An 18454-nucleotide genomic window follows, 5' to 3' on the forward strand; every position below is an offset into this window, starting at 1 on the left:
ACTGTATATACAGATCTATGGGTCTCCAGTAGTCAGTGCTCTGTATACAGACAGTACATACAGATCTATGGATCTCCAGTAGTCAGTGCTCTATATACAGACAGTATATACAGATCTATGGGTCTCCAGTAGTCAATGCTATGCAGGGTATTAGTGATGCCCATATGATCACATACACCCCCAGCAGACATCCAGCTTCTCCTCCTCCCGCACTCCCATCCCCCCGCCCGGGCTCTGAGCAGCAGCAGCAGGAGGAGGAGGAGGAGGAGGATTATCGCAGGAGATCTCCCGGTGGCAGAGCTCGGATTCTACCTGTCACTGCTTCATCCTCATCATCCTTACACCGGGCCGCCCGTCCTGTCCTCCCCGATCACAGTGAGTATAGTCCCTGCACCCATCACCCCACATCCTGACACCTCAACATCATGTCATCTTCTCTCCATCATCATTGAACACGTCCAGGCGGGTGTCAGGGCTGTAGATTGGACGATGCTGTCTGCAGATCACCCCCCGACCATACATCCTAGCACTAATATCACCTCCATGTTGATGCTGGCAGGCCGTGCCAGCTTTACTGAGGGTGCTGGGCAGATTGTCTCCATGCCTTCTTCCTCTATGTCCATGGCAGCACCTCCATCCTCAGCATCTCCAGCACCTCTTGACCTCTGACATCCCCTTCACCCCCCTCTGGGTTATTTGCCCCAGTTGGGGTAGATTCTGCAGGATCAGTGAAGTTCCATGCATTACAGGGGCAGACATTACTGAATATCTACTACAGTCCTAAGTCAGATTGTAGTTTATACCATCTGCGTGTATTGCTAAACAGATGTTGCTTTATTACTACATTATTATTATTTGTTTAGCTACAAATGTGAGTGTCTTCTGTAATGACAGATAAAATACATAAGTTGTAACCATTTATTAATAATTGTCATTGTATTATTACCATTAGGCTATTGCTATAGTTATGGCAGTTTCACCTGACCCACATGGGTTCGCAATCTTTCCTTCCTTACTTGACTTGGTTGAACATGAGTTGCAGTAATGCCATATAACCCTAGCCTTATTTCTGGGGTCCCATTAAAGTCCATACCAACGGTGTCCATTTTAGGACATCGTCAGTCGTAACTCTGTCAGGCGAAACGGCGTCCCGCCTCCTCCCTCAGACCAATCTCCATCAGGCGTCAGCCGCAACTCCCTCCTCCGTCATCCTAACCTCCCTCATCCGAAACTCTGTCATCCCTCAGACGAAAAACGTTCCTGCCGTGTAGCAGAGCCGAGTCAGTGTCGGCTCTCTGCTATACAGTTTCTGCTGTACATGCTATTCAGTGTCGGCTCTGCTATACAGACTCTGTAGCACATATAGTGTCTGTAGTACACGTGCAAGTCGGATCTGCTATGCGGCAGGAAGTTGCGTCTGAGGGAAAATCTTCTGAGGCATGACGGTGCTTTGGAGGAGGGAGTTGTGGCTGAAGGATGACGGCGATTGGTGTGAGGGAGGAGACAGGACGCTGTTTCGCCTGACGGGGGACAGAGTTGCGGCTGACGACTGATGGCGATTGGTTCGAAGGAGGAGACTGGACGCTGTTTCACCTGGCGTGGGACAAAGTTGCGGCTGACTGACGGCGATTGGTTGGAGGGAGGGGGCGGGACGGAGTTACGGCTGATGACTGACAATGTCCTAAAATGGATGCCGTACATACCTAGTAATGTCTCCTTACATGCAGCAGATTCTGTAGGTGTGCTTACTTTTAGGCCTGGGTAAGGCTGGGTTCCCACTACGTTTTCCCCATACGGGAGCGCATACGGCAGGGGAGACCCAAAACCTTGCGCTCCCGCATGCCTTTCTATGCGCTCCCTCATGTAATTCATTTCAATGAGCCGACCGCAGTGAAACGTTCGGTCAGCTCATTTTATCGCCGTATGCGCTTTTACAACCGGACCTCAAACTATGGTTGACCACAGTTTTCGGTCCGGGGAAAAAGCACATACGGGGCAAAAATGAGCCGACCGGACTCAACATTTCACTCCGGCCGGCTCATTGAAATGAATTACATACGGGAGCGCATATGAAGGCATATGGGAGCGCAAGGTTTTTGCTCCCCCCTGCCGTATGCGCTACCGTATGGGGAAAACGTGATGTGAACCCAGCCTTACACAAGTCCTGCAGCACTATTGCCTCATTTATGTATATTGACCTAGGGTTAGACTTCAGTCCGCTGTAGTCTGGGTGTGAGGCTGTAGCCTGCTTATTGGGGTTGTCCTGGCTACAATATTGTCTGTCGCCAATTTGCTGTCATCTGCACCAAGATGTTGCAATTGCGTTCCCTTAGTGCCAGAGAGCTGTGTTGTATGCACTTGTATTCCCGTGTATTGCTACTTTATAGAGTACTGTATTTGTGCTCAACTGTGGTAAAAGGATATAAAACTGAAAAAGACAAAAGGCTGAAGACATTGACCATCCAAAGTGTCACATTAATAGTGAAAGACTGTTCATTTCTATCACTATGAACTATGGAAACATGGAGATGTGGCCATAGTCTAAAACAGTGATTCCCAATCAGTGTGCCTACAGCTGTTGCAAAACTACAACACTCAGCTTGCCCGGACAGCCTTTGGCCATGCTGAGTGTTGTAGTTTTGCAACAGCTTTAGGCACACTGGTTGGGAAACACTGATCTACAGCATCTGATCGAGCTTGCGTAGTTTCCCAGCATGCCTAGAGATCCAACAGGCTGGGAGTTATAGTTCTGCAACAGCTCAGGGCTGGCTCTGCCTATAGGCAAAATAGGCAGCCGCCTAGGGCACCCTCTAGAGGGGGGGGGTTCTGCTCTGTTCGCCACAAGAAACGTAGCCAGCCAGCATCTGAACCCCCCCATCTGACCCCCCCCCCCACACACACACACTATCAAATTTATCCGTTTTAAAGATCCGTTCAATGTTTCATTATAAAAAACCTGCAAATCGGCCGTTAAACGGCTGTTAGAAAATCCCATTATAGTCTATGGGATTTTTACATTATCAGTTTTAACCCGTTATAGCCTGTTATTAATAACGGACGTTATTGTTACGCCTAGCGCTCCGGGTCCCCGCTCCTCCCCGGAGCGCTCACGGCGTCTTTCTCCCTGCAGCTCCCCGGTCAGTCCCGCTGACCGGGAGCGCTGCACTGTCACGGCCGTTGGGGATGCGATTCGCACAGCGGGACGCGCTTGCTCGCGAATCGCATCCCAGGTCACTTACCCGTTCCCGTCCCCTGCTGTCATGTGCTGGCGCGCGCGGCTCCGCTCTCTAGGGCGCGCGCGCGCCAGCTCCCTGAGACTTAAAGGGCCAGTGCACCAATGATTGGTGCCTGGCCCAATTAGCTTAATTGGTTTCCACCTGGTCCCTGACTATATCTGACCTCCTCCCATGCACTCCCTTGCCGGATCTTGTTGCCCTTGTGCCTAGTGAAAGCGTTTTGTGTGTCTAAAGCCTGTGTACCAGAACTTCTGCTATCCACCCTGACTACGAACCTTGCCGCCTGCCCCCGACCTTCTGCTACGTCCGACCTTGCTTCTGTCTACTCCCTTGTACCTCGCCTATCATCAGCAGTCAGAGAGGTGAGCCGTTGCTAGTGGATACGACCTGGTCACTACCGCCGCAGCAAGACCATCCCGCTTTGCGGCGGGCTCTGGTGAAAACCAGTAGTGACTTAGAACCGGTCCACTAGCGCGGTCCTCGCCAATCCCTCTCTGGCACAGAGGATCCACTACCTGCCAGCCGGCATCGTGACAGTAGATCCGGCCATGGATCCCGCTGAGGTCCCTCTGCCTTATATCTCTGATATCACCACGGTGGTCGCCCAGCAATCCCGACAGATCGCCCATCTAACCCACCAGCTGTCGGAAATGTCCACCATTGTGCACCAACTTCAGTCGCAACTTCAGCAGCAATCATCTCCTCCGCCAGCTCCTGCACCCCTTCCGCAGCGAGTGGCCACTCCTAGCCTCCGCCTGTCCTTGCCGGACAAATTTAATGGGGACTCTAAGTTTTGCCGTGGCTTTCTTTCGCAATGTTCCCTGCACATGGAGATGATGTCGGACCAGTTTCCTACTGAAAGGTCTAAGGTGGCTTTCGTAGTCAGCCTTCTGTCTGGAAAAGCCCTGTCATGGGCCACACCGCTCTGGGACCGCAATGACCCCGTCACTGCCTCTGTACACTCCTTCTTCTCGGAAATTCGAAGTGTCTTTGAGGAACCTGCCCGAGCCTCTTCTGCTGAGACTGCCCTGCTGAACCTGGTCCAGGGTAATTCTTCCGTTGGCGAGTACGCCATACAATTCCGTACCCTTGCTTCTGAACTATCCTGGAATAATGAGGCCCTCTGCGCGACCTTTAAAAAAGGCCTATCCAGCAACATTAAAGATGTTCTGGCCGCACGAGAAACTCCTGCTAACCTGCATGAACTCATTCATCTAGCCACTCGCATTGACATGCGTTTTTCTGAGAGACATCAAGAGCTCCGCCAGGAAAAAGACTTAGATCTCTGGACACCTCTCCCACAGTCTCCACTGCAATCTGCGCCTAGGCCTCCCGCCGAGGAAGCCATGCAAGTGGATCGGTCTCGCCTGACCCTGGAAGAGAGGAATCGCCGTAAGGAAGAGAATCTTTGTCTGTACTGTGCCAGTACCGAACATTTTTTGGTGGATTGCCCTATCCGTCCTCCACGTCTGGGAAACGCACGCTCGCACCCAGCTCTCGTGGGTGTGGCGTCTCTTGATGCTAAGTCGGCTTCTCCACGTCTCACGGTGCCTGTACGGATTTCTACTTCAGCCAGCTCTTCCCTCTCAGCCGTGGCCTGCCTGGACTCTGGTGCCTCTGGGAATTTTATTCGGGAGTCCTTGGTGAATAAATTCCGCATTCCGGTGACCCGTCTTGTCAAGCCACTCCACATTTCCGCGGTCAACGGAGCCAGGTTGGATTGCACCGTGCGTTACCGCACGGAGCCCCTCCTAATGTGCATCGGACCTCATCACGAGAAAATTGAATTTTTGGTCCTTCCCAATTGCACTTCCGAAATTCTCCTTGGACTACCCTGGCTTCTACACCATTCCCCAACCCTGGACTGGTCCACTGGGGAGATCAAGAGTTGGGGTCCCTCTTGTTCCAAGGACTGCCTTAAACCGGTTCCCAGTACTCCCTGCCGTGACCCTGTGGTTCCTCCTGTATCCGGTCCCCCTAAGGTCGTTAGGGACTCTGCCTGCCACAGAAAATGCCTCTCCCCCCCTCCCAGTCCACTTAGGCAAGCCTCGGTGCCTCCTCTCGGCCCTCGTCCTGGTGTCACTCTGCCCCGTGCCAGGCCTCGCCCTCTGCCCTCCCTCCCCATTCCCACTCCTGCTGTACTGCCTGCCATTGAGGAAACCATCCATTCCTTCCCGGTGTCCTCATCCCAGGGGAGGCAGTCACCGGACAAAAAAAAGGGGAGACCTAAGGGGGGGGGGTACTGTTACGCCTAGCGCTCCGGGTCCCCGCTCCTCCCCGGAGCGCTCACGGCGTCTTTCTCCCTGCAGCTCCCCGGTCAGTCCCGCTGACCGGGAGCGCTGCACTGTCACGGCCGTTGGGGATGCGATTCGCACAGCGGGACGCGCTTGCTCGCGAATCGCATCCCAGGTCACTTACCCGTTCCCGTCCCCTGCTGTCATGTGCTGGCGCGCGCGGCTCCGCTCTCTAGGGCGCGCGCGCGCCAGCTCCCTGAGACTTAAAGGGCCAGTGCACCAATGATTGGTGCCTGGCCCAATTAGCTTAATTGGTTTCCACCTGGTCCCTGACTATATCTGACCTCCTCCCATGCACTCCCTTGCCGGATCTTGTTGCCCTTGTGCCTAGTGAAAGCGTTTTGTGTGTCTAAAGCCTGTGTACCAGAACTTCTGCTATCCACCCTGACTACGAACCTTGCCGCCTGCCCCCGACCTTCTGCTACGTCCGACCTTGCTTCTGTCTACTCCCTTGTACCTCGCCTATCATCAGCAGTCAGAGAGGTGAGCCGTTGCTAGTGGATACGACCTGGTCACTACCGCCGCAGCAAGACCATCCCGCTTTGCGGCGGGCTCTGGTGAAAACCAGTAGTGACTTAGAACCGGTCCACTAGCGCGGTCCTCGCCAATCCCTCTCTGGCACAGAGGATCCACTACCTGCCAGCCGGCATCGTGACAGTTATTTTATGATGGAAGATAGTAATGGGAGAAATAGTGCATGCACTATTTCTTCCGTTCATTCACCCGTCACAAAATAATGTCCGTTATTAATAACGGGTTAAAACGAATAATGTAAAAATCACATAGACTATAATGGGATTTTGTAACGCCCGTTTAATGGGCAATTTTCAGGTTTTTTATAACGGAACATTGAACGGATCTTTAAAATGGATACATTTTATAGTGTGAAAGGGGCCTAAGAAGATTACATGGGAAGGGGGTTGTTACAGTTTGTCACCCTAGTAGTAAGGTGATTACATGGGATGGGGGTTTGTTACAGTGTGTCACGAAAGTAGTAAGGTGGGGCATGTCACAATGGACGGGGTCAAGGGGGCGGCAATATTAGCTTTCGCTTAGGGTGGCAAAAATCCTTGCACCAGCCCTGCGTCAGCTGGAGGGACGCCGATGTAGGCTTAGCATCTCTGACCTTTCGCCTGCTTTGGTCCAGGACAGGTCCACTGCAGATTCTCTGCAGAAAATCCACAGCCATTCTGCATGTAAATCTACGTGTATAAATCCAAAATCCATACCACGTTGTGCAGATTTGCAATTGCAGATATTGTAGATTTGTAGATTTCGGAGAAGGAAAAAAAAAATCATTATTCAAAACGGTCTAAAGTAAAAATGTCTTTGCTGTCCATAGCAACCAAGGAGCCCTGATTCCTTTCTATAGGCAACAAAGACAGATCTACTGTCAGCCAATTTGGATAAATCATTGTAAATTGTATTTTTGCCGGTTTACATGCAGAAAATCCTCAGTGGTCCCGTCCTGTTTCACCTATTATTCTCTGGTTTCTGTGGCTTTTTAATGTCCAGAATAATAGAACAAGCTGCGATATTCGATCCAGTAAAGAAAACCTCCAATCTCAGGCCGGGTTCACACTACGTTTTGGCTTTACGGGGACCGGATCCGGCTGGGGGGAATGAAAACCGGGTGCTCCCGTAAACCCAGCCTTTCCGATCCAGTGTGATCAAGACAAATCCATCATGGATCCCGTAATCCATGACCCCAGCCAGTGTGAGCAAAGCCTTATGTGTGTATAATTATTGTATATCTATCTCTTTCTGTTGTTAGGATATAAAGCTGAAGCAGAACTACCTCTTACCTCATATTACTATATTAGCTTCTGCTCAAACCCCCAAGGTGGGTATTGCTACTGGGCAACGGCAGGTGAACACACAGATGAAACTATGCAGAGTTCTTAACATAAAGAGCCTTTAATAGACTGTTCTTAAAGGGGAACTCTGGAGGAAAATATATGTTTTCAGATTAACTGGTGCCAGAAAGTTATACAGATTTGTAAATGACTTCTATGTAAAAATCATAATCCTTCCAGTACTTATCAGCTGCTGTATGCTCCACAGGAAGTTGTGTAGTTCTTTGCAGTCTGACCACAGTGCTCTCTGCTGACTCCTCTGTCTGTGTCGGGAACTATCTGGAGAAGAAGAAGTTTGCTATGGGGATTTACTTCTAATCTGGACAGTTCCTGACATGGACAGAGGTGTCAGCAGAGAGCACTGTGGTCAGACTGGAAAGAACTACACAACTTCCTCTGTAGTATACAGCAGCTGATAAGTACTGGAAGGATTAAGATTTTTATTAGAAGTAATTTACAAATCTGTTTAACTTTCCGGAGCCAGTTGATATATATATATATATATAAAAAAAAGGTTTTGCCTGGAATACCCCTTTAATGGCACCAGTGGATTTGAAATTATTATTTTTTTCTCTGGAGTACCCCAATACAGACAAATATGACATATATAGAGGTCTGATTCCAGTCTGTTTGTTAGTTCACATCACAGATCCCAATAAAGTGGTTTGTTTGTGAGAAATCTATATGTAACTTACACTATAAGCTTTATGTTGCTTTTCATCAACCTGTAATCAAATAATAAAACACAAGAACAAATATTTAGAAATAAAACTCTTAAACATTGGCAACAGTTTTACAAATAAGGTCGTGTTCACATAGTTCTTATTTGTATCCATTTAAAGGGGCACTCCGGCGCTTAGACATCTTATCCCCTATCCAAAATATAGGGCATAAGATGCCTGATCGCGGGGGTTCCGCCGCGTGATCTTGCACACCGCACCCCGTTGAAATCATACCCCAGGGCGTGTTCGCTCCGGGTCTGATTACTTTCGATCACGGGGCCAGAGCATTGTGACATCACGGCTCCGCCCCTGTGTGACATCACGCTCTGCCCCCTCAATGCAAGCCTATGGGAAGGGGGCGTGACAGCTGTGTGACAGCGGAGCGTGACGTCACACGCTCCGGGGACTGATTTTAACGGGGTGCGGCGTGCAAGATCACGGGGTTCCCCAGCGGCGGGACCCTCGCGATCAGGCATCTTAGCGCAGGAGTACCCCTTTAACATTTATGTTTCATACACTTGAAAAAAGAAAAACATATTTATATATTAATGGATGCTGAAATGGATGCTACTGTATGCCATACAGCAGAATCTGTTTCCCATCGACTTACAATGTAATATACACAATAGCGTAGATGACTATGTTTTTGCATACAGCAATAAAATAAAATAAAAATGACCATAACGTTTCCAAATTTTTGGGCGTACACAATAGCGTGGTTGACCGCGTTTTTTGCATACAGCAAAATCACACGGACTGTATCGGAAACAATGGGGGAGATTTATCAAAACCTGTCCAGTGTAAAAGTTGTTGAGTTGCCCATAGCAACCAATCAGAGGTCTTTTCAAAAATGAAAGAAGCGATCGGATTGGTTGCTATGGGCAACTCAGCAACTTTTTCTCTGGACAGGTTTTGATAAATTTCCCCCATTGAAATGGAAACAAAAATGTGGTGTAAGCCTATCCGTACGGACGCAGAGTCAAACTCGAGTATACTTATAAGGCTAGGTTCACATCACGATATTTGCCCCTGTGGCACGGATACATTGGGAAACTGACAAAAAAGACTGTATCTGTGCTCGGACAGGCACAGGCCCCATTCATTTCACTGACTTTATCCGCTGACTATATCCGCGCCGCTGAAATAAATGGGACCGGGCTTGTCTGAGCACAGATAGGTCGGCATATAATTTTGACAGTTTTCCAACATATCCATACTTCGGACACACAAATCACGATGTGAACCTTGCCTAAGAGATATCCTATCATTATATATTCCCACGGAATCCTCTCTACGTTCTCAGGTGCTGTTAGGCCTCATAATCCCATTAAGAACAAGCATGATTCCGCTCGGAAAATCCGTAATGTAAATGGGCCCAAAAAGAAGAAATTTTTAAAATATCCAGCTGAGGGTCCAACATTATAGAGATCTGGAAAGCTGAGCTCTGATTGGTTGCTATTAGCAACAGATGGAATCTTACTATCAGACAGTACAATAACACTTCCTGTTTGTAGACATAGCATTATAAGCAAGGTATGTGTACACTGGGCTTGTGAGTGGGGTCACCCTTATAAGCTTTAACCCTTTCCCACACCATGATGTATATTTACACCATGGAGTCATTAAGGGTGTACGGAGCGTGCTCGTGATGCCATCCCGCTCCATACCTGATGGCCCTTGGCTGAATTTAGTAGCAGGGGGCTGCGGCTAATAGCCGATGTGTACCCATCACTGTGGATGGCTATTAACCTAATAGATGCCGCTGTCAAAGTTTACAGCAACATCTAAATGGCCATCAGAACTGTCATTGGTGCAGTGGTTCAGTACAGACAACATTGCAAGAAGCTGTCCTGTTGTCACCGCAGCAGCCTATGGCCTTGCCTAGCCTTCGGTGGCTGCCAGGTCTATTCTATGTGTGACAGGCTGTACCAGTCGAGCACAGCTCTCATAGATCAATACATTACAGACATACTGCATTGATCTGTATGAGCAATTGAACGATTGATTACAGCATGGTAGATTTAGGTAGGCAGCATGTTCCTCCACATTAGTGGGCAGCATGTTCCCCCACATTAGGTTGGCAGTATAGTTCCCCCCACATTAGGTAGGCAGTATAGTTCCCCCCCACATTAGGTTGGCAGTATAGTTCCCCCCACATTAGGTTGGCAGTATAGTTCCTCCCACATTAGGTAGGCAGCATGTTCCCCCACATTAGTAGGCAGCATGTTCCCCCACATTAGGTTGGCAGTATAGTTCCCCCCACATTAGGTAGGCAGTATAGATCCCCCCACATTAGGTAGGCAGTATAGTTCCCCCCACATTAGGTAGGCAGTATAGTTCCCCCCACATTAGGTAGGCAGTATAGTTCCCCCCACATTAGGTTGGCAGTATAGTTCCCCCCACATTAGGTAGGCAGTATAGTTCCCCCCACATTAGGTAGGCAGTATAGTTTCCCCCACATTAGGTAGGCAGCATGTTCCCCCACATTAGTTGCCAGCATGTTCCCCCACATTAGTTGGCAGTATAGTTCCCCCACATTAGGTTGGCAGCACCCCCCCCCCCCTCCCTCCCCACAGACATACAGCCTCCAGCCATATACTGTGTATGGCTGGAGGCTGTATGTCTGTGTGCTGCCCCCACTGTGATCCGGTCACCGCTCCTCCGGCCCGGGGTCACATCTACTGCTATGGCCTTTGGACCATAGCAGTAGGTGCCAGGACCGGTCGAGCGGTGACCGAAATGCTGAAGAAGATAACGCGCTGCCGATCACTTACCAGGGCCTGCGCGCGTCCTCCTGCGATGATCCTGCCGTCCTCCTGTTCCTCCGCGTCTCTATGGTTGTACGCACGGGACGTCACTGACGTCCCGTGCGTACAACCATAGAGGCGGAGGACCAGGAGGACCGAAGGAGGATCGCCGCGCATGCGCTGAAGAGGCGGCTTTCTTTCTTTTTTTTTTCTTTTTTTAAAAGCGAGATTAAAGGTGAAGGCTGGCGGCGGGCCACATGACGAGGTCTGGCGGGCCGGATTCCGCCCGCGGGCCAGGTGTTTGACTCCCCTGCTATAGGGGGACTAATAAAGTGTAAAAAGTAAAATCAAATACAATTCTTACAAATGTAAATTACCCCTTCCATACTTAAAATTTAAATCAACCCTCTTTTCCATTTTTCCATATGAAAAAATAAAAATATTTGGTATTACTGTGTGGAAAAAGACATCAAACGCCAGAACTGTTCTTTTTTTTTTTAGTTTTTTTTAGTTTTTATTTATTTATTTTTTGTGCATCACATCCCACAAAGAAAGAAAGATAATAAAAAAAAAGCGATAAAAAAATAATATCTAAACCAAATTAGTATGGATAAAAACTACAGATAATGCCAAAACGTATAAGCTTCAAAACAGCTCCACAGGCGGAAAGGTAAAAATAGTTAAAAGGGTCAGAAAATGGCAGTTTAATAATTTTTTTTCCATTTAGTAAAACATGACGGAAATTATACAAATTATGGATCATTGTAATCGTACCGACCAGAAGAATTAGGATAATATCAGTTTGACCACATAGTGAATAGCATAAAAGTGACACCCAAACCTCTCCCAAATTTAACAAATTAAATTTTTTTTGTTAATTTTACCTCACAAATATTTTTTATTTCGGTTTTGCAGCATATTTATGGAAAAAATGTGGGATGTCATTACAAAGAACATATCGGTCCCGCAAAAGACAATCCTTCATATGGGTCTCTAGATAGAAAAAAAAAAGCTTTATAGCACTTAAAATGCAAGAAGGAAAACAAAAACAAAGAAAATGGGATGCGTCATTACACTAATGACACTGCTTAATAGAAGATGTCACTGACCATACCTTCGCTATATTTTATTGCTGTGCCGATGTCCAGAAAAATTACATATAGCTTAAAAAGGTTGTATATACACGTACAGGATCTACTGCAGATTTCAGTTTAATCGAAATGATTGAGCACAGCATCAAATCTGCAGCTTTACAGTGGGGATCAAAGGTTTGGGCACCCCAGGTAAAAATTGTATTAATGTGCATAAAGAAGCCAAGGAAAGATGGAAAAATCTCCAAAAGGCATCAAATTACAGATTAGACATTCATATAATATGTCAACAAAAGTTAGATTTTATTTCCATCGTTTACACTTTCAAAATAACAGAAAACAAAAAAATGGTGTCTGCAAAAGTTGGGGCACCCATCAGAATTTATAGCATGCACTGCCCCTTTGCAAAGCTGAGACCTGCCAGTGTCATGGATTGTTCTCAATCATCATCTGGGAAGACCAGGTGATGTCAATCTCAAAGCAAAACGTTTTCAGATGTCAATATCCTCTGTTCGGAATGTAATTAAGAAATGGCAGTCATCAGGAACAGTGGAAATTAAAGCAAGATCTGGAAAACCAAGAAAAATATCAGACAGAACAGCTCGCAGGATTGTGAGAAAAACAATTTAAAACCCACGTTTGACTGCACAATCCCTCCAGAAAGATCTGGCAGACACTGGAGTTGTGGTACACTATTCCACTATAAAGAGATACTTGTACAAATATGGTCTTCTTGGAAGAGTCATCAGAAGAAAACCTCTTCTATGTCCTCACCACAAAAATCAGCGTTTGAACTTTGCAAATGAACATATAGACAAGCCTGATGCATTTTGGAAACAAGTTCTGTGGACCGATGAGGTTAAAATTGAACTTTTTGGCCGGAATGCGCAAAGGTACATTTGGAGAAGAAGGGGAACAGAATTTTATGAAAAGAACCTCTGTCCAGCTGTTAAACATGGGGGGGGGGGTGGTGGTGGTGGTGGATCAATCATGCTTTGGGGTTGTATTGCAGCCAGTGGCACAGGGAACATCTCACGAGTAGAAGGAAAAATGGACTCAATTAAATTTCAGCAAATTTTGGATGCTAACTTGATGTCATCTGTGAAAAAGCTGAAGTTAAAGAGAGGATGGCTTCTACAAATGGATAATGATCCTAAACACACCTCGAAATCCACGGGGGATAACATCAAGAGGCGTAAACTAAAGGTTTTGCCATGGCCTTCACAATCTCCTGACCTCAACATAATTGAAAATCTATGGATAGATCTCAAAGGAGCAGTGCGTGACAGACAGCCCAGAAGTCTCAAAGAACTGGAAGACTTTTGTAAGGAAGAATGGGCAAAGATATCTCAAACAAGAATTGAAAGACTCTTGGCTGGCTACAAAAAGCATTTACAAGCTGGGATACTTGCCAAAGGGGGCAGTACAAGATATTAACTCTGCAGGGTGCCCAAACTCTTGCAGATGCCATTTTTTTGTTTTCTGTTATTTTGAAAGTGTAAATGATGGAAATAAAATCTAACTTTTGTTGACATATTATAAGAATGTCTTATCTGTAATTTGATGCCTTTTGGAGATTTTTCCATCTTTTCTTGGCTTCTTTATGCATATTAATACAAATTGTTACCTGGGGTGCCCAAACTTTTGATCCCCACTGTGAATATGTAGCAGATCCTGTACGTTTGAATACACCCTAAGACATATTGGTACACTGGGGGGGTGGCTGTACCTTCCCGTGCTATGGCCACTCAGAACACTCCCCTCTGACCTTTATCCCACACCTGGCCCATCAGAATGAGACGCCCCTCAGTGCGAGATATCACGTCTTTCATATAGCAGTCATGTCTTCTATATAGCGGTGTAACTAGTGCGGTACTAGTGGTAGACTAGGTTGTTCAGCAATTTGTTGTTATTTTTAAATGTGTTCAGGCTGGGGTGGCTTAAAAACAACTGCTACTCAGTTCTGGCTCACTTATGTCCACTTTATACTTGCACATTGTTCTGGTTTAGCCAGTGTACCAGTGAACACCATATAGCACGATAAATAGATCTGTAAGGTTAATTTGTTTCCAACACAAGAAAGTGATCTCATGCTACTGCTCTCTATGTACTCACAAAAGGAGGGATTAAAGGGGTATTCCAGGAAAAAACTTTTTTTTATTTATCAACTGGCTCTAGAATGCAGGGCCGGTACAGTGCCTTAGATTGTGATTTGCCATAGATTGTGATGGAGTGACTCAGCAGTCTTCCCTGCTCGAGCGCTCCGCATCCATTACATTCTATAGGCTGACACTCGCACACCACCCCCCAACTATTGGTTACTGCGGGGGCTGGGGGGGGGGGGGTGTGCGAGTGTCACGTGACATATGTAATCATCAGGCATTGCACCTCACGACAGTCTCACTTGGGCTATCACAGGGAGAGGACTGCCCGGGCATGAAGGCTGCTGGGAGTTGTAGTGCAGGGAAGGGCCCACAACTCCCAGCATGCCCAGACAGCTGAAGGCTGCGCGGTGATGCTGGGAGTTGTAGTGCAGTGAAGGCACCACAACTCCCAGCATGCCCAGACAGCTGAAGGCTGCCCGAGCATGCTGGGAGTTGTAGTGCAGTGAAGGGCCCACAACTCCAAGCATGCCCAGACAGCTGAAGGCTGCCCGGGCATGCTGGGAGTTGTAGTGTAGGGAAGGGCCCACAACTCCCAGCATGCCCAGACAGCTGAAGGCTGCGCGGTGATGCTGGGAGTTGTAGTGCAGTGAAAGGGCCACAACTCCCAGCATGCCTAGACAGCTAAAGGCTGCCCAGGCATGCTGGGAGTTGTAGTTTTACACAGGTATAAAGTAGTGTTAGCGCGATTTAAGCGTAGTTAGCGTAGCGTAGTGTTAGCTCAATTATAGCGTAGCTTTAGTTTAGTGTTAGCGCAGTTTTACATTTTTAGCGTAGCGTACATTTAGCGTAGTGTAGTGTTAGAGCACTTTTAGTGTAATGTAGTGTTAGCGTAGTTTTAGTGTATTTAGCGTAGTGTAGTGTTAGCGTAGTTTTAGTGTAGGTTAGTGTTAGCGCAGTTTTAGCGTATTTAGTGTAGTGTAGTGTTAGCGCAGTTTTAGCGTATTTAGCGTACCTTAGTTTTACCGCAGTTTTAGTGTATTTAGCGTAGTGTAGTGTTAGCGCAGTTTTAGTGTATTTAGCGTAGTGTAGTGTTAGCACAGTTTTAGTGTATTTAGCGTAGTGTAGTGTTAGCGCAGTTTTAGTGTATTTAGCATAGCGAATTGTTAGCATAGTCTTAGAGTAGTGAGCGCAGCGTAGTCCTAGAGTAGTCAGCGTAGTGTAGTGTTAGTCCAGTTCTAGCATAGTTGGCGTAGTTGTACACGAGTGTAGTGTAGTGTTAGCGCAGTTTTAGCGTATTTAGCGTACCTTAGTTTTACCGCAGTTTTAGTGTATTTAGCGTAGTGTAGTGTTAGCGCAGTTTTAGTGTATTTAGCGTAGTGTAGTGTTAGTATAGTTTTAGTATATTTAGCGTAGTGTAGTGTTAGCGCAGTTTTAGTGTATTTAGCATAGCGTATTGTTAGCGTAGTCTTAGAGTAGTGAGCGCAGCGTAGTCCTAGAGTAGTTAGCGTAGTGTAGTGTTAGTCCAGTTCTAGCATAGTTGGCGTAGTTGTACACGGGTGTAGTGTAGCTAACTTAGTTTTACAGGCAGATAAAGCGTAGTTTAGATAGTTTAGCGTGGGGTGTAGCTTAGCTTAGTAGTAAAGTAAAGTGGCAACAACTCCCAGCATGCCCAGACAGCCAAAGCCGTCCGGGCAGGATGGAAGTTGTAGTTTTGCAAAGTAGCAGAGGCAGTTGTGCTCTGCTACGTTAATGCAGTATACAGCCATCTGTATAGATGGCTGTATACGGTGATCACAAGGCCACTTACCCACCTCCGTTCCTGCTCCGTCACTGGACGTGTAGCAATGCAGGAAGATGACGGAGCTGGAACGGGGGTGGTAAGTTAGGCTCTCCAGGTACTAATCCATTTTTTTTGTGTTTTTCTTCTCATTTCAGATATGTGAATGCGGAGGACTACATCGGAATCGTTGGACTACGACGATGACCTGCATTTTTTCTTTTCTTTTAATAAAATGGTTAACGAGGGCTGTGGGGGAGTGTTTTTCCTAATAAAAATGTTTTAACTTGTGTGTGCTTTTTTTTAATTACTTTACAGGCTTAGTAGTGGAAGCCGTCTTGTAGACGGGGTCCATTACTAAGTCGGGGCTTAGCGTTAGCTCCAAAAACAACTAGCGCTAACCCCCAGTTATTACCCCTGGTACCCACCTCCACAGGGGTACCGGGAAGAGCCGATACCAACAGGCCCAGAGCGCCAAATATGGCGCTCTTGGGCTTAGGCGGTAACAGGCTGACGTTATTTAGGCTGGGGAGGGCCAGTAACGATGGTCCTCGCCCACCCTGGTAACGTCAGGCTGTTGCTGTTTGGTTGGTATTTGCCGGAAAATGAAAAGACGGGGAACCCCCCCCCCCATTTTTTTAAAACGTGTGTGGTTCCCCGTCTTTTCATTTTCAGGCAAATACCAACCAAACAGCAACAGCCTGACGTTACCAGGGAGGGCGAGGACCATCGTTACTGGCCCTCCCCAGCCTAAATAACGCCAGCCTGTTACCGCCTAAGCCCAAATATTTGGCGCTCTGGGCCTGTTGGTATTGGCTCTTCCCGGTACCCCTGTGGCGGTGGGTACCGGGGTAATAATTGGGGATTATCGCTAGCTGTTTTTGGGGCTAACGCTAAGCCCCGACTTAGTAATGGACTCCGTCTACAAGACGGCTTCCACTACTAAGCCTGTAAAGTAATTTAAAAAAAGCACACACAAGTTAAAACATTTTTATTAGGAAAAACACTCCCCCACAGCCCTCGTTAACCATTTTATTAAAAGAAAAGAAAAAATGCAGGTCATCATCATAGTCCACCGATTCCGAAGTAGTCCTCCGCATTCACGTATCTGAAATGAGAAGAAAAACACAAAAAAAATGGATTAGTACCTGGAGAGCCTAACTTATCACCCCCGTTCCAGCTCCGTCATCTTCCTGCATTGCTACACGTCCAGTGTCGGAGCAGAAACGGAGGTGGGTAAGTGGCCTTGTGATCACCATATACAGCCATCTATACAGGTGGCTGTATACTGCATTAACGTAGCAGAGCGCAACTGCCTCTGCTACTTTTGCAAAACTACAACTTCCACCCTGCCCGGACGGCCTTTGGCTGTCTGGACATGCTGGGAGTTGTAGCCACTTTACTTTATTACTAAGCTAAGCTACACCCCACGCTAAACTATCTAAACTACGCTTTATCTGCCTGTAAAACTAAGTTAGCTACACTACACCCGTGTACAACTACGCCAACTATGTTACAACTGGACTAACACTACGCTGCGCTCACTACTCTAAGACTACGCTAACAATACGCTATGCTAAATATGCTAAAACTGTGAAACGCTACACTACACTAAATACATTAAAACTGCGCTAACACTACACTAAATACACTAAAACTGCGCTAAAACTAAGCTACGCTAATTACACTAAAACTGTGCTAACACTAAGCTACGCTAAAACCACGCTAACACTACACTACGCTAAATACACTAAAACTGCGCTTAAACTAAGCTACGCTAAATACGCTAAAACTGCGCTAACACTACACTACGCTAAATACACTAAAACTGCGCTAACACTACACTACGCTAAATACACTAAAACTGCGGTAAAACTAAGGTACGCTAAATACGCTAAAATTGCGCTAACACTACACTAAATACGCAAAAACTGCGCTAACACTAAGCTACACTAAAACTACGCTAACACTACACTACGCTAAATACACTAAAACCACGCTAACACTACATTACACTAAAAGTGCGCTAACACTACACTACGCTAAATGTACGCTACGCTAAAAATGTAAAACTGCGCTAACACTAAACTAAAGCTACGCTATAATTGAGCTAACACTACGCTACGCTAACTACGCTTAAATCGCGCTAACTCTACTTTATACCTGTGTAAAGCTACAACTCCCAGCATGCCTGGGCAGCCTTTAGCTGTCTAGGCATGCTGGGAGTTGTGGTCCTTTCACTGCACTACAACTCCCAGCATCACCGCGCAGCCTTCAGCTGTCTGGGCATGCTGGGAGTTGATGTGCCTTCACTGCACTACAACTCCCAGCATGCTCGGGCAGCCTTCAGCTGTCTGGGCATGCTGGGAGTTGTGGGCCCTTCCCTGCACTACAACTCCCAGCATGCCCGGGCAGCCTTAAGCTGTCTGGGCATGCTGGGAGTTGTGGGCCCTTCACTGCACTACAACTCCCAGCATGCTCGGGCAGCCTACAGCTGTCTGGGCATGCTGGGAGTTGTGGTCCCATCAGCTAAACTACAACTCCCAGCATGCCCAGGCAGCCTTCAGCTGTCTGGGCATGCTGGGAGTTGTGGGCCCTTCCCTGCACTACAACTCCTAGCATGCCC

At 47.2% G+C, this 18454-nt stretch overlaps 1 protein-coding gene across 3 annotated transcripts in view; it reads left to right on the forward strand.

Moving 5' to 3' along the window:
- The first annotated feature begins 218 nt into the window (after nt 1-218).
- The window catches only part of CLGN (calmegin), a 71676-nt gene continuing 53440 nt past the window's right edge, over nt 219-18454 (forward strand). Inside the window, exon 1 of one of the 3 annotated variants that reach the window (XM_056562935.1) lies at nt 219-375. The gene's annotated coding sequence lies outside the window, so the exon portion shown is untranslated. Of the gene's footprint in view, nt 376-9390; nt 9412-9516; nt 9642-18454 lie in introns of those variants that run through there. The other 2 variants (XM_056562958.1, XM_056562942.1) reach the window with 2 other exon arrangements.

Source organism: Hyla sarda, chromosome 1 (genome assembly GCF_029499605.1).
Source record: "Hyla sarda isolate aHylSar1 chromosome 1, aHylSar1.hap1, whole genome shotgun sequence".
Lineage (NCBI taxonomy): Eukaryota > Metazoa > Chordata > Amphibia > Anura > Hylidae > Hyla > Hyla sarda.